At 43.8% G+C, this 14632-nt stretch overlaps 1 long non-coding RNA gene across 3 annotated transcripts in view; it reads right to left on the bottom strand.

The window, feature by feature from the left end:
- LOC106032354 (uncharacterized) overlaps positions 1 to 14632 on the bottom strand; it is a 102259-nt gene that overhangs the window by 80284 nt on the left and 7343 nt on the right. The gene's annotated exons all lie outside the window — the stretch shown is intronic.

Here is a 14632-nt window from a genome sequence, read left to right as displayed (position 1 = left end):
AAAAAGAGAGTGCAATTACCTGAGTTTGAAGTGAGACAGGATACTGGAGTATGTCATAGGTTATCACCCTCACCCAGGGGAGATCACAATTAATTGTAGCAATTAGAAATGCCTCTGGGAGATAAGCTTCAAGCAGTCAAGACCACCTCCCACTGCTCATCAGCGGCAAGCTGGTCTGCAGCACCTACAGCTCACCCAGTACCTGAGTGTGCCCAACTGGGAATCCCAGCCCCTCCAAGAGACATTGGCCCAAGAAGACCTGAGCAAAGTAGCACAGCGAGAGGAGAAAAGAGTTAATTACAGCAGCAGGGAGACACCTAATGCACTTCCCAGACACATATTCGTGGGAAGACAGTTAAGCAAACCACAGCCTATTTGAAAACATGCCCATAGTTCCCATAGTTTCCTTTCTGTCAAGAGGGTTGTGTTCAGCACACTTTCAAAGCCTGATTACAGGCATTATACCACCCAACTTGCAATCCCTTTTAATGACTTGACTTCCATTAACACTATTGTGGCTGTTATCTTTTCCCTGGGTAGGTTTTACAGGGTGCTTGGTGCACCTTTGCATCTTTCTCTGGTGTCATTTAATCTCTTCTTCCTTTTCTGTTATTTCTGTATTTTCTGATGAAGAGCTAACATACTGGTAGCACCCACTTGGTTCAGATAGAACTGTAATATCACATCCAAATTTCCAATAAAACCATAGCATAGCTCAGAGAAACAGAAGCGTGCTTAAAGCAGCTCGTGCAACTTGCTAGAAATCACCCCAGCTATCACACAGAGGAAGTTATAATTATTGCACGCTGTTATCTGACTTTTGAGAATTTGGAGGAGCGCTGCTAGAAGTGGAACAAAATCAGTGAAAGATCCCCTGCCAATTTCAGAGAGTCACCAGTGTTTGGGGTTGATGTTCCCTTTAAGTTATTTTCCAGAGAGTAAAAGTGGTTTGGGGGGAAAATAAATCTCAAATTCTAGGACTCCTCCTGCTTCTCCTCAGTGTTGAAGTGCTGTGCATTTGCAACCTTCTTGGAATAGCAAAGCTTCAGCCAATTTTCATGTGGTGCTCCTGAAATCACACTTTGTGATATATGTTCTGCAACATCGCAGGCTGGTAGAGGTTGTGATGACTTGCTAGATCACTTTATTTTGCCCGCTACAATGACTAAATATTTTCCTCGCATCGCGTTCTTTAAGGCATACTGAAATGATCTGGGATCTGGCAGACCTGATTTGAGGGGACAAAATGATCAGACCTGATGCTAAACTGCATTCTGGTTTGTTCACGTTCTCATTCTTCACATGGTGTTGTTTCAAGGCTTTTTTTTTTTTTTTTAAAAAAAAAAAAAAGGATCTCTTGTAGATCCATGGACAAAGAAGTGTTGTCTTGTCTTCTCAGGACTATTCTACAACTACAAGCACTATCTCATGTGGGAATGTTTCACCAATAAATAATCAAGCTTTCTAGAAGGAGGTCAAAGCCACCCTCCACAAAATGGAGGAATATTTAGCAGTAGTGGAAAAAACACTAGAGGCTACTGGGACATAAGGAGTGAGAACATCTGATCCCCTTCTGCAACCACAGAGAGGGGAAAATCTGCGTTTTCCTTAAGTACCTAAGCCCCTATTTGTCTATTACAAAGGAGGATGAAGAGCCTGTCTCTGTGGTACCAACATCCAACTCAGAAAGCAAAAGGTCACCAAAAAGCACCCTCACACGAGGCAAAGACCGACACAGCCTGAAGTGCTCTCTCGCTCTCTCTACCACCCAGAAATTCAGCCAAATGAAAAGCAAAGCCTTCCCTCCAGGAAAACCAAACAAAAGCCATGTGTCTTGAACCCTCATTGTGTCCAGACAGGCACAGGGAGTTTGCCAGAGCAAACAAGCTCCAGAGTCAAAGGATTTCCGCTGAGAGCACTCTGCAACTGGTCCTCCGAGGCCTGGCCCCGCGCTTCCCAGCCAGTTCCCACTGCCGAAGCTGCGGCGAGGAGGCCTCCCATTGCAATGACACATTTGACAGCTTTGCCAAGAGCACTTGGTGAGGTGCCAAAGAATCACTGCACTTTCCTGAAAGCAGCAAACACGCCAGGGAGGAATACTCAAAATGCTCCTTCTAGTAAACCTGGATGGCAAAGCGCCCCTACAGGAAAATACCTAGGGTGTCTCCCAGGGGAGAACGGGGAACTGGCTCTTTCTGGCTTCTCCCACTCCAGAGCTTGCCCACCCATTCTCAGTAATGTTCAAGGCATCTGCCTTGAAGAACAGCCATCTCTCTTTGTGCTCAGGCCCACTTTGAAGACGTTTTCGCACTCTGAATTTAAAGCTAATTAATGCCCTGTGTTTGCCTTGCCTCAATTAGCAGCACTTCAGAGCCCCAGTGCTCAGCACAGGGCTTTCACCAGGTCTCCTCGTCACCCAAGGTAAAGCCCCAGTCCTGGCCCCAGGTGTTCCCACAGCAAGGAGAGCCACAGCCACCAGGCTCTTGCAGCCCATGAGGAAAAGCACCACGAGAAAGCTGGAGCTTTACAGCTTACAGCCACTGGAGCACTTCTCATGGCCTGCAATGAAGGATGCCCTCCAGAGGCAGGATTTTAAGGGAGTTATGGAGCAAAGCAGGACAAACAGCCACACATATACGTGCGGGTGTGTGGAATGAGTGTGTGAAAAGTGTGCTTAGTAAGGTCTCTGCTATAGCTATCTGAGGCATCGCTCTACTTCTTAACTTGTATCTTGCGGGAAGGTTTTAATAGCATGACATAATCTAAGACATGTATTGACTCCATTTTTAAGACAGTTGACTTCTGTCTGGTTTACACAACGCCCTCTGATTTTACACAAAGCATAATGGAAGGCTCTTCTTCCATCACTTTTATGTGCCATATCCTTTCTTTCTGTTTCTTCTTTAAAACACATTGTTTTCTTTATTTAATGCAGGATTGTGCATCCAGAGCCTTGCAGATGGAATGCATAATTGAACATTATATTCCACTCTTGAGAGACACAACATAAAATTAATATTTGAACCATATTCTTGCTGATCCAGGGGAAGGGAGCAAAATAAAACAAAGAAAAATATTCTAAAGCAATTTGTGGCCTATCTACAGAATACTTTCCAGATATTAGCATAGTAAGAGAAAGACTTAATGTTAATAAAGAGGTTTTTAATTCACAAGTGGTGTTATACTGTGCTGGATTCCTTTGGGTAATTTTGCAGATAAGAAGTCAGCATGAACGACGCTTGGGGGTGATGAGGAGAAAAGAGAGAGTGAGAAAAGGCCAGGTTTCAAGCAATTCTTCTTATCCCTGTCCATCCCTCCCACCCTACCTCTCCCCAGAAACCTGGGCAGTGGGGAAATGCGAGCAAGAGACTGCTGGAGCTCAAACCACATTGCAGATGAGACCATAGCGGGGTCAGAGTTTCACAGCATGGAGGTCCTGGCTCTGTGAAAGGCATTTGAAATGCTTAGGACAAAAGATTATGAATTACATTTGATGCTGTACTACTCTAAAGCCAAACAGAGGAGAGAGAGGGGGGAAAAATGTATGAACTATAGTCAAGAGAGAATGAAGGTCAGGGGAAACAGAAAGGGGATGGCCATTACTAATCAGCTACTTCAGTCATTACCATAGGCATGAAACTAAGATATGAATTTGGAGTGAAAAGTGCTTCATATGGGGCTGCTTTGCCCTGGGACATTGGTGTGAACAAAGACATGTCAAGTCATTAAATTTTGAGCTGATGCCAGATAGTCTCAGATTGCAGAGTTTCTATTTGTGTCCAAAGCTGTTTCTAGAAGTAGAAATAATGAATTTGAACTTTATTATAGGAGCGCTGATGCTTGATCTTGATACCTACTGGCATCCAAAACCATCTGAGTTCTGTATAAGTATGTTTTGTGCATTGTTAGGGCTCTATTTTTCGTTTTCCCCAGACATTAAGGTTTTTCCTTGGTCAAAATGTTAGGTTCTGGTATTCATGGCTGCAGAAACACACCTCTGAAGGCATACAGTAAGCAAATGGCATTGGTCTGCTATTGTAAACATACAGCTTAAAATGGGGCAAAAATTTGCCCCCCCCCCCCCCTTTTTTTTAACCGGGCTGACATCTCTGCACTCCATTAATGGATAAGGAACAAAGAGAAGATGCATTATTTTATCATCAGAAATAGCTAAGGCACACAACCACAACCAGCAATTCTCAGAGTAATTAATACTAGAAAAGGTTTAAGGCAACAGGTACAACTACACCACCACCACCACATCTGCACTTCATATGTTTATTAGTCACCACTTGACATTAAAAGGTCTCATAATTGGCAAGGGTTCATTCCCTCTGATCTCATGACGTTTATAATCGGGAGGGCCACAGACACAACACGACCGATGTCTGCATCTCCCACGCTCGCTTCTGCCTTGCAGAAGGCACGCACCGCGGTGCACAGAGCAGGCGTCCAAAAACGAAGACTGAGCCCCCATCCCATCACGTCCAGGCACAGCAGGACAGGAGGGCACGCAGGTGCCCCAGCGATTTGGCACGTGGACTTGCAGCCCACTGGCAGGGCTGGCCACACGCAGAGCCGCAGCAGGGACGGCGCAGTTGGTCACCGCCACCCCGCAGGGTGCCTCGCTCACCCTGGCTGCCGCTGCCCTGGGAGGAAGCACCCTCTGTTGCAATGCCAGGGAAGTTCTGGCAAAGAACATTTCCAGAGAGCTGCACGTTTGAGGAGGCACTTAAAAGCCCAGACCTCTTTGTTTAAACTCCAATTGAAGACAGACCCATAAGCTCTGTATATTATTTATTAGTTATTGTCTCATTTAATCCCCTTTGGAAAGGCAACAATAGAGGTTTTAGTTATAGTTCTCTCTTTTTTTTCCCCCTTTTTTTTTTTTTCCCAAGCTAGTGATGTTATTCCTTCACTCAGAAACACAAAGCAGAGTGTACCATACATTTAGCTACTACCACAGGCGGGTTACGCTGACCCACCGCATCTGTATCTTTCGTGAGTCACGAGTGGTCACCATTAACCAGAGCATCACTTGAGAACTGAGTGTTTTGCCCAAATATCTGGGCTCAATACCTGGATCCTTGCCCTCAAGCAGAAGTGATCTGATCTCCCACGAAAAGCCTGAGCCAAGCCAACTTGAAATTCTCACCTCACGGCCAGCCTATGGGTGAAAACCAGGAGAAGAAAGGAGCAGTTCTCAAAGGAAAGCTAAAACTCATTGCCAACCTAAGCATGGTCCAGTCATGCTCTCACTGAGGAGCACCAAAACTGCCACTGATGTCAGAGATATGCCTGGTTTACCAATGACAGACAGGAGGACACCTCCGATTTTCACTATCATACTTTAAAAAGCAAGATCAAAATGAAACAACAACAACAACAAATGCCACTACTCTCTCATGCTAGATGAAAGCCTATTGAACAAGCAGGAAAATCAGCAGACTTTCACTGTCCCTTCCGCACACTGGAGCAAACTGTCAGATACATGGGCTAGTTTACCCACATCTGCTGACATTTTTGTTTAGAAGAGATATTTGTTTTGAGGGAAGAGGTGAGTAAAAGTCAGACTGCACCCTGAAATCCGATTTTACTCCTTTAATGGTGGGCTTGGGCATCTGGAGTGTGTATGCGCAACAGCCAGCCTTCAGTTCAGCTTGTAAAATCTTTTTGTGGGGGGTAGAGATTTTCCCAGTATTTTTCATGTTAGAATAAATTAACTTAAGTGTGCATGGAAGGTAGGAATACATATGACTGAAATGAAAAGTCACGCTAAAAATAGCACTAAACCAATTGCATTGTTCATAGTGAGGGAAAGGAAACCTGGGGGGAAAAAAGAAATATATTTAACAGCTGTCTCAACATAATGTCAGATTTATTCAAGATTTCTAAAATGGTCTTTGACAAGCCTTGACTCATTGTGTAGGGCTGGAAAGGGTATTGAGGGTGGACTATTTCTTGTGATTTATAAGAGACCACTGTGACTAGTTTGAAAAACCTGCATACAAGTGCAGTAAATTAAAACAGAAGCCTACATAAGACGTGTACCTTACAGACAAAAGGCTTAAAGCATTCTTCAGTCTGAATCACTAGTGCGTGGTTTGCAAAGGGAAATCAGTTTCAACAATTTCTGCTAGCCGAATATGTTTTCTCTGATATTTAGAACCAGTTTCTTCCATTAGCACATTCTGGAAATTATAATCCAAAATCACGCAGCTGTACCAGGCTTTCAAAGGCACTGCACTTGGACTCCATATCAGAAACTGCAGAAGTTTTCAGTGGCTCATTAACACCGGATCACGTAGTTTCATTTACTGAAAAGCTCACATGGCACATACAGCAGCCTCTACATGAGCACAACTTAAAAAGTACTAAAGCTTGCGTGTACAGAGGAGTGGAAAACGAAACCATGTGCATTTGATCAAAGATGGACGTGTTGGCCTTCCCCTTAGCTCCTAGAGATAATTGCACAAATTTTCATATAAAATTCGAACATTACCTAATCCATCAACAGAACCTTGTACAGACTGTACCATAAAGAAAACACTCCAGACATCTCTTCACTGGAAGCAATCGGAAAGCAAAAACCCCGCAGCTAGAGGTGCTCTGCATAAGAAGTGTATTAGTTTCACAGATCGAAGAGAAGTCAGATTGTGATCTTCTTTAAAACCCTGTTTTTCCCTCTCCCTCCAGGCAGATACTTGCTCACATTCCCCTGCAGAGTCCAAGAAATTACTGCGGGGAGGTTCTCACCAGCTCCCACAGCCCTCTCCCAGCCCTGCGAGTAAATCAATACAGGCAGCCCCTTTGACTGCTACCGCAGGTCTGCAGAGGTACGTGATCCTCACCAAGCAGCTTTGGAAAGCCATAATATGCAGCTTCAGAGGCTCTAGAATGGGTTTGGATGGCCAGTATGGCTGGACAAGCAGAAGAGCCACTTCTCCTGGGAAGCAGGAGACAGAACTGATGGAGATGACAGACAGCCCGGTCCTGAAATCCTTAGGAATGAGTCATCATCTAGGGTATGCCAGAACTAGCTAAGGTGCAGTAGGTGCTTTGCTTCCCATTGCATTTTCACACATCAACTTACCTATCAGCTGATTATTTGTGTAACACTCACTTCAAACCACATATTGGAACTCTGGACCCAACAATCTACCATGACAGATACTGCCTTGACTACATAGAGGACCTGCAGCCTCTCTGTCACCATGCAAATTTTGGGACAGTAGACAAGCAGACCTCCCATAAACTTCTACACATAGTATTAACACCTTTTTTCAGTGATGGGGCTTTATTAGCTGGTGTTTGCGGAGGAACGACCAGGAACAGACTAGCTGATAGTCTTAATGAAGGCCTGAGATCACAGCAGACTGGCAGCTCTTCTTTATGTAACACTGTAGTTAATACATTTTGCATAATACAGTCAGGAAGGTGTAGATGATGACAAAGGACTGGCTCTTCATCATCTCCTTTTACACAGAGTATAACCAAAACACCACATTTTGGCCACTATCTCTGTGATGTGGCTATTACACTAGGAATTAAGTATTTTCTTGAGTGCACCTGCTCCAGTTTGCCTCACACAACTACAGCCTAAAAGATTTCTGTATTAAACCTTGGGCATAAAGGTTCCTGCTCAGTATGACGTATCTATGGCTCCTCCTTTATTCCACAGCAACTATCCAAGATAACATTGCCAAATTGAGGAGTTGACTGTCTATAGCAACTTCCCCCTTCCTTCTGTGTCAGCTAAAATAAAGGAGCCTGATTTTGAATTCACAGACATTCCCATATAAACCTAGCTTCCAGTCAGTGCAGAAGAATTGCTGTAAGATATTATAATCAGATGCAAATATCTTTTATCTGCCAGACATCCTACAGGCTGCTCTGAAATGATGGGCCAGTTATCACAGAGCTGTGCTCTTCCTGGGCTGAATGAGAATGGTTAAGATGAGATCTCACCAATCACTCCAACTCGTATTGCTCATGCAGGGAGAATTGTTATGGAGAAACCCAGGTTTACAGTAACTGAACAGATAGATTCCCAAAATATGGGATGTTCTTGCAATGGAAACACTAATGAATTACAGGAGAAGAACACATGCCACTTAATTAACCTCCTGATTTTCTTTGAATCATTGCAAGGACAAACACACAAGTCTTAAAATAAAAATTAAAAAAGGAAAAAAGGGAAAAAAAATGTAAAGAGTAACACAGCTCTGCTCTCTTTCACGCAAGCTGTAGAGCTTCCTTCTATGCCAGCACACCTTCCCGCCTCACCATGCAATTCCAGGGCCCAGGATTGCTGCAGGAGACAGAGGGTGCTTGGTAGGAAAGTTGGTTACACTGCTTACAGGCAGATGTCTCTGCACTTTTGCACAAATACATATTTTTCCCCCCTAAATAAAAGAGAAACTATTGTGGAGATGCACTGTGATAAAGATAAGCATTCTTCTTCTCTGGCTGAGTAAAATGGGAAGAAAACAACTTCTGCATTCAACCTGTCCTCTGTGTGTGCAGGCACACAATCAGAACACGTATATGCACACACAGAGCACACGCATACACCGATACGTTCACACACAGGGGAACAGTTAAACAAAGGAATTATTGCAAGTATATCCATGCACATGCACACAGACAAAACCTTGGCTTTCCAGTAAAGCTTGAGCAATTCAGTGTAATAAAAAAGGGCTCCTCGCAGCAAAGCGCTTAACCAATGGCAGACTGTGTCCAAAGGGTGCCATTACCCCAGGGAGCCGGGGGATTTGGCTGGAGCATGCAGTATGAACAAATGGCCTGAAGATTTGTTAGGGGAAGGACTGGATTCAGCACAGTCAGGGGGCTTCATCTCCTCTGAAACCCTATATATTTCATCCCCAGAGCAGACAAAACTGCAGTGTTTTTCCATACTTTAAAAGTTTTTTTATATATATATTTTTTTTTATTATTTTTTGAGAGGAATCCAATTTCTGAAAATATTTGTGTCCTCCCAGTATTTTGAGAGTCAAATTCTCCTCTTAGGCCCACTGGAGAAGAAGAAAGGAAAAAAAAAAAAAAAAAGGAAAGAAAAAAACACCTAACACGTTTCATTTGAATTTATTTTCATTACTAATTCTGTTCTTGTACTGGCAATGGAAAATTGAAAAACCTAATCAGACACCACTTCAATGTGCTATTCTAGATGCCCACTAGGGATAAATGATGGCTCTGACATTGGCTACCTTCTGGAAATCATCTTTTCACTTTCCCCTAGAACCCATAATTTGAAGTATTTGCAACTCCTCTTGTCTTGAAGCAAATATAATATTTACAGCATGTTTTCTATTCTGGGAGCTCAGAATTCCTCCTTGACTCCAGCTCATACATCACTTCTGTGTCGAACTCTGACCTCATCTCTATTTGCATTCCCTACTCTGATGGAGCAGCTATTTCTGATTACAGACTGGCAAAATAAATCATAGAAAATTGGAATTTCAAGGAAAAAGAACATTTCATGTTTCGTCATGTTGTTGTTATGAGACAGGCAGGCTTTTTTGTGTTTGATTGTTTTATTTTTACCAGGGGATGCTCAGTGCTATGCTTTATGTGCTCTCAGAATACAAGTCTGTGTACTCATGGTGCTCCAAAACCTCAAAAACCACAGTCAATTATAACGCTCAAGAATGGTGACTCTAGATTTCTGAGAACCAGTTTCTCCTAAGGTACTGCTGGCTGGAACTGCCCCGTGCAGCCATCCTCCTTGTGGCCTTAAAAACGCACAGAATCACAGAACGGCTGAGGTGGGGAGGGAGGGACCCCTGGTCCAACCCCCCAACCAAGTGGGACCACCTAGAGCCAGTTGCCCAGGGCCACGTCCAGACAGCTTCTGAACTGAGCATTTGCTTGATATCCCGCTCAACAGGATGAGCGATTCTTGAGCTTAGAGAAGGCGATCCTTGGAAAAATTACCAGCTCTCCTGGACCCCTCTTCTCTCTAGGACTGTCTCCCACCGGGTTCTTCCAAGTAAGGCCCTGAACAGGCCAAAGTCTTCTTTCCTGAAGCCCAGGATTGTGTTCTTGCTATTTGCTTTGTTACCTCCTCAGGATTCTGAACTCCTCCACCTCTGGGTCATCGCAGCCAAAGCTGCCCCTGACCTTCACATCCCTAAACAGCTCTTCTTGTTTGTAAACATGAGGCCCAGCAGAGCATCTCCTCTCACTAACTCCTTCATCAGGTTTTACATTATCATCAAAAACAAAAACAAAACTAGAAGCAGGGCACAAACAATGCAGGAGGCCTTGTCAACCATCCAGTAGACATCAGGGTGGCTGAAGTCTCCCACAGGGACCAGGACTTGTGCATGTGAGGCTCCTTCCAGCCATCTGAGAGCCTCAGCTAATTCTTGTTGATCAGAGGGTCATAGTTAAAAATATTATTTACTTCATACTAACTTATAACCTGTAACATTTCCATAAGTGTTTTTATGTGATGGTTTGTTTGTTTTTTTTTTTACCACAATACAAGAGAAATAGAACATAATGGAAGAATACTTTATCTGTGCATAGTCAAGCCCATTTTCTTTCTTTCAGGTTACTCCATCTGTGGGACTAGCAACTTGTAAAGGACACCCAACAACTAAGAATATACTGTACTGAAATCAGTATAAGAGTATTGACTTATACCTTCAAAATCAGTGCTTGATTTATGGATGCCTGGTTTGAAGATATTTTGAGCTTAAGCTTCCAGCCACCACATGAGGACCACAGTGTGTAAAGTCCCCTTCTTTAGAAGGAATTCATTTGTAAGTACAAAATGGCATCACCCACAATGAACTGCCAACCTATGGAAGAGAGTAAGTTTTGAAAAGTCAGTCCTGATCTGGTGCCCATGGATGGGAAAAAGCTGTTTCTTGTTAATGCCCCAGCCATTCTATCACAAGAAGTCGGTCTCTTTTTTGATTTATGTAAATCTAAACCAAAAAGTAACACACAGCTACATGTTTATATCACCTCCAAGTCAAGTCTGAACAAAAGGGTAATGAAACTGATGAGTATCAAGGAAATAACTGATGCGCTGCCTCTTCTCACCACCTGCAATACCAACAGCATGATATTGCAGCAAGTGACCCAGAATCGAACATATGTTATGGTGTTAATGCTCCTAAAGTAGTTCCTAAAAACAGACCTGTGCAGAGAGATGCATCCACTCCTTCCTTATGAAATATGTACTCCATACACAAAAGCTAAAGTATGATTAAAAATTGTGATTTGTAAGCAGCAGGGTGAAAACTTCCCTCATAGGCAGAATATAGAGTGTACTAAAATAGCACAGCTAAGGGTTTTTGTTTTACCTGTGAACATTCGTCCAGCCAAAACAGAGCTTTGCCTAGACTGATAACAGTGCTGAATGTGTCCCCATGCTGGGATAAATAATAAGGTAAGTTCCAGAGCTCGGTACTGCAGGAGACTCAAAGGGCCTTGAGGATAGGTATTAGTGAATTGACTCTAACAATGCCCCTCTGGGGCAAGCAGATTTTCATAAGCCCCTTTAATAGAAAACAAAACAGAGATATGCAATGATTTCTTCAAAATCAGAGATATGCAATGATTTCTTCAAAATCACATTGAATTAAACAAAGTTGAAGACAGAATCCAGATTTTTTCCAGACGTGTCTCCCATGGAGCCACCCTTCAACTTTCACAGAACAAAGCAAGTTAAAGAGGGAGCATATGCATACCCTGCTATAAAGCAGAGAAAAGTAGCTGGGATTTGCCACCATTAAATCAGTGAGATCTCATCTGCTTAATATATGAGGCAACATAAGAAGGGAAACCTCAATTAACTGTTCAATAGTCATTCTCCACAATCACATCGTCAAAGGAAAATCTTCTGATTGATCACAATATAAGTATTCATGGGCATACTGCAGATACAGTTAATAATATTAATAAGTCTTCCATAACTATAAATAGGTCAGAGATGCCAGATGCTTTTCTCCCTTCTTCACAAACTCAAGAGGTCTAGCAAAAATCTGAATTCAGAGACACATCCCAAAAATAACAGCAGGCGTTTCAAATATGTGGATAGCTCCTATGGCTATAGGCACAGCTGCGCTTTGCACAGCATTACAGAATTAAAGCTGTTACCTGCACACATTTAAGTGCACGGCCATTAATGACACAGGCCATCTAGGAAGGATTAAGGATTAGTTATCATTTCAACCCAATGAAAGAAGATCTATATTTCTCTTTTAGACACGTAATTCACAGGAGAATCATGCTTGCCAACACTCTGAAAAAATAATCTTTCAGAATTCTTGCAAACCCACTGTGTTATGATTTCATCTCATGAAATACAACACCTTTACATTAAACCTCATAAAACTAAATCCTGCTGGATCTCTTCCAGGCCCAGAGAATAAACAGCTATATCAGTGATGCCTAGAACAGTAAAATCTGGCCCACTGTCATATGGCATGTTCCCATTTACAGAGGGGAGCAGGTCTGCAAACAGCTAATTCACTTTGCTATTACAAAATCCTCACATATAATGAATTTCTCACATAATTGGTCTAAGGAATACTTCAAGGGAAAAAAAGAATGCTTTGAACACCAAAATGCGTATTTATTTCTCCTAGTTGTTTTTTTTTTACCTAGTCCCTGCCTTCCCCCTAATGAAATACGTAGTGCAGCCCCACTCTGGTTTCAGGCGAGCTGAAGTGAGTTCAGTTGTGGCTGGAAGCCTGGGAGATAGCAAAGGGTGGAAATCTGTTGTCAAAACAGTTCAAGAGCACAGATGAGTATGTCCGATGAGATTACTTCTTAAAGCCCAATTATTTTGGCTTCGCAGTCTGAAGAGCTAAATGGATTCCTTTCGGTCTTGCCCGTCCCACCCAGAGCATGAGTAAGGATATTAAAATAACCAGCACAAGTGCACCGGGTGTCACGGCTCCAGTGTAAAAGCCATTCTGGGGAACACACAACCAAATACCGGTCAAATGTTCTCCGTACATAGCACGTGGCCAAAGAACAAAAGCAATTTTCTATTTGAATTAGGCTCTTCCCCACTCTCCACATAGAAGTGCGTTTCAATCCCCAAACCTGGGCAGCCCAGACATGGGAACTTCAGCTCCAGATGCAGATACGCACATCTCACACATTCCTGGAGTCTCCCAGATCACTTAGCGGGCTAATTACACCTCAGGCGAACCGCAACGAGATAATCTTCGGGGCTGAAGCACACGCTGCGCAGCGGCCGAGCCAAGGCTAACATTACCCGATACCACGCCTCATCCTAAGATTCCCTTCCTCACTTTTTCCATGTGGGTCGGAGCACGCCAGTTTTTAGTAGCCAAGGCTGGAAAGCGATATTTCTATAGTAAAAGGAGGAGGAAGGGGGGAGAGAAAAAAAAAATAATAATGCAAAAAGCAAAGCAAACTGCCTTGAACCTTCCTGCCCGTGCTCAGGGGCCGGGGGAGGTTAATGGCGCTGTAAAGCACCCGTGGCCTGGCCGGTGACACAAAGCAGAGGGAGGAATCGCTGAGCTGAGGCCCCCGGCGGGCAAGAGCTGCCGAGGAGGGCACAAAGGTTTCCTGGGAACTGTCAGTGGGTCCTTTCTGACGGAGGCAGAAGAGAAACGTCCCTATTAAGCCGGGCGGTGGGATGATGTAACAGCAGGGCAAGGCCGCTGACCCTGCCGCCGGGAATGATTAGGACGGGATGTGGGCCTGGAGCGTGGCTAACAGGGCCTGCATCCCCTGTGTGTGACATCTCCACTATCCGGCGGGAGGCTCGGGGGGCATTGCTGGCCCTTCCCTGCGGTGGGGAAGGCTGATGCCCCAAGGACAGCTCTCCTCGGGTCTGGGGCCATCCCGGCCAGCAAAGGGACTTCTGTCAGAAAACGCTCTGGGGGTGTTGGGCAGGGAGGGTCTCGGTGTGCACTGGTGCTCTGGGCTGGGAGGAAGGATCAGCAGCTGTCTGCACCACAGAGGATGCCCTAACTCAGACTGGCTGGTGACCCAACCCCAGAATCAGCTGCTTTTATTAACCAGACACCCTGAATAGCCATGCAGTACAGTGCCAGCTGAAACCCTCATGACCACAGAGGCATATTGCCCTTAGAGAAAGAAAGGAAAAAAAGAACAAAGCACAGATGGCAGAAATCCAATTTAAAGAGGAACTCCGACCTGACCTAGTATTACCATTCTTATGGTTTTATTCTGATATTTGAAGCATCGTTTTAAATACAACTTGTGCCAAACCAAATTAATACAGATTTGTTTCAGCTTTGTTCACCTTTTTCCAGCGTGGACATTTTCAAGCTCCAAAGTGTAACTATGAAGTAGCTAAGGATATGTATGTGTAAACCAAGGTACCTGTATTTTCAGTGTTTATAGCATTGCTCTAAACAAGGTAATTTCAGCATTTGCTCACAGATGTAAACATTAATTCTAACCTGACCCTAATATACTCTCTGCTGCAACTCCACTTGCAGGGAATATACAAACTGTGTTTGCCCTGAAACCTCACGGGCAAAAAAAAAATATTAAACAAGTAAACCAGAGAATTACATTCTCACTTTTTTCCCCAGACATGAATCTTAGCTCTCCCTAGGGGCATTCAATCAAACCAGCTACACACGGT

Source organism: Anser cygnoides, chromosome 4 (genome assembly GCF_040182565.1).
Source record: "Anser cygnoides isolate HZ-2024a breed goose chromosome 4, Taihu_goose_T2T_genome, whole genome shotgun sequence".
NCBI lineage: Eukaryota > Metazoa > Chordata > Aves > Anseriformes > Anatidae > Anser > Anser cygnoides.
The sequence above is the reverse complement of the archived record's forward strand: the minus strand, read 5'-3'. Positions and strand labels throughout refer to the sequence as shown.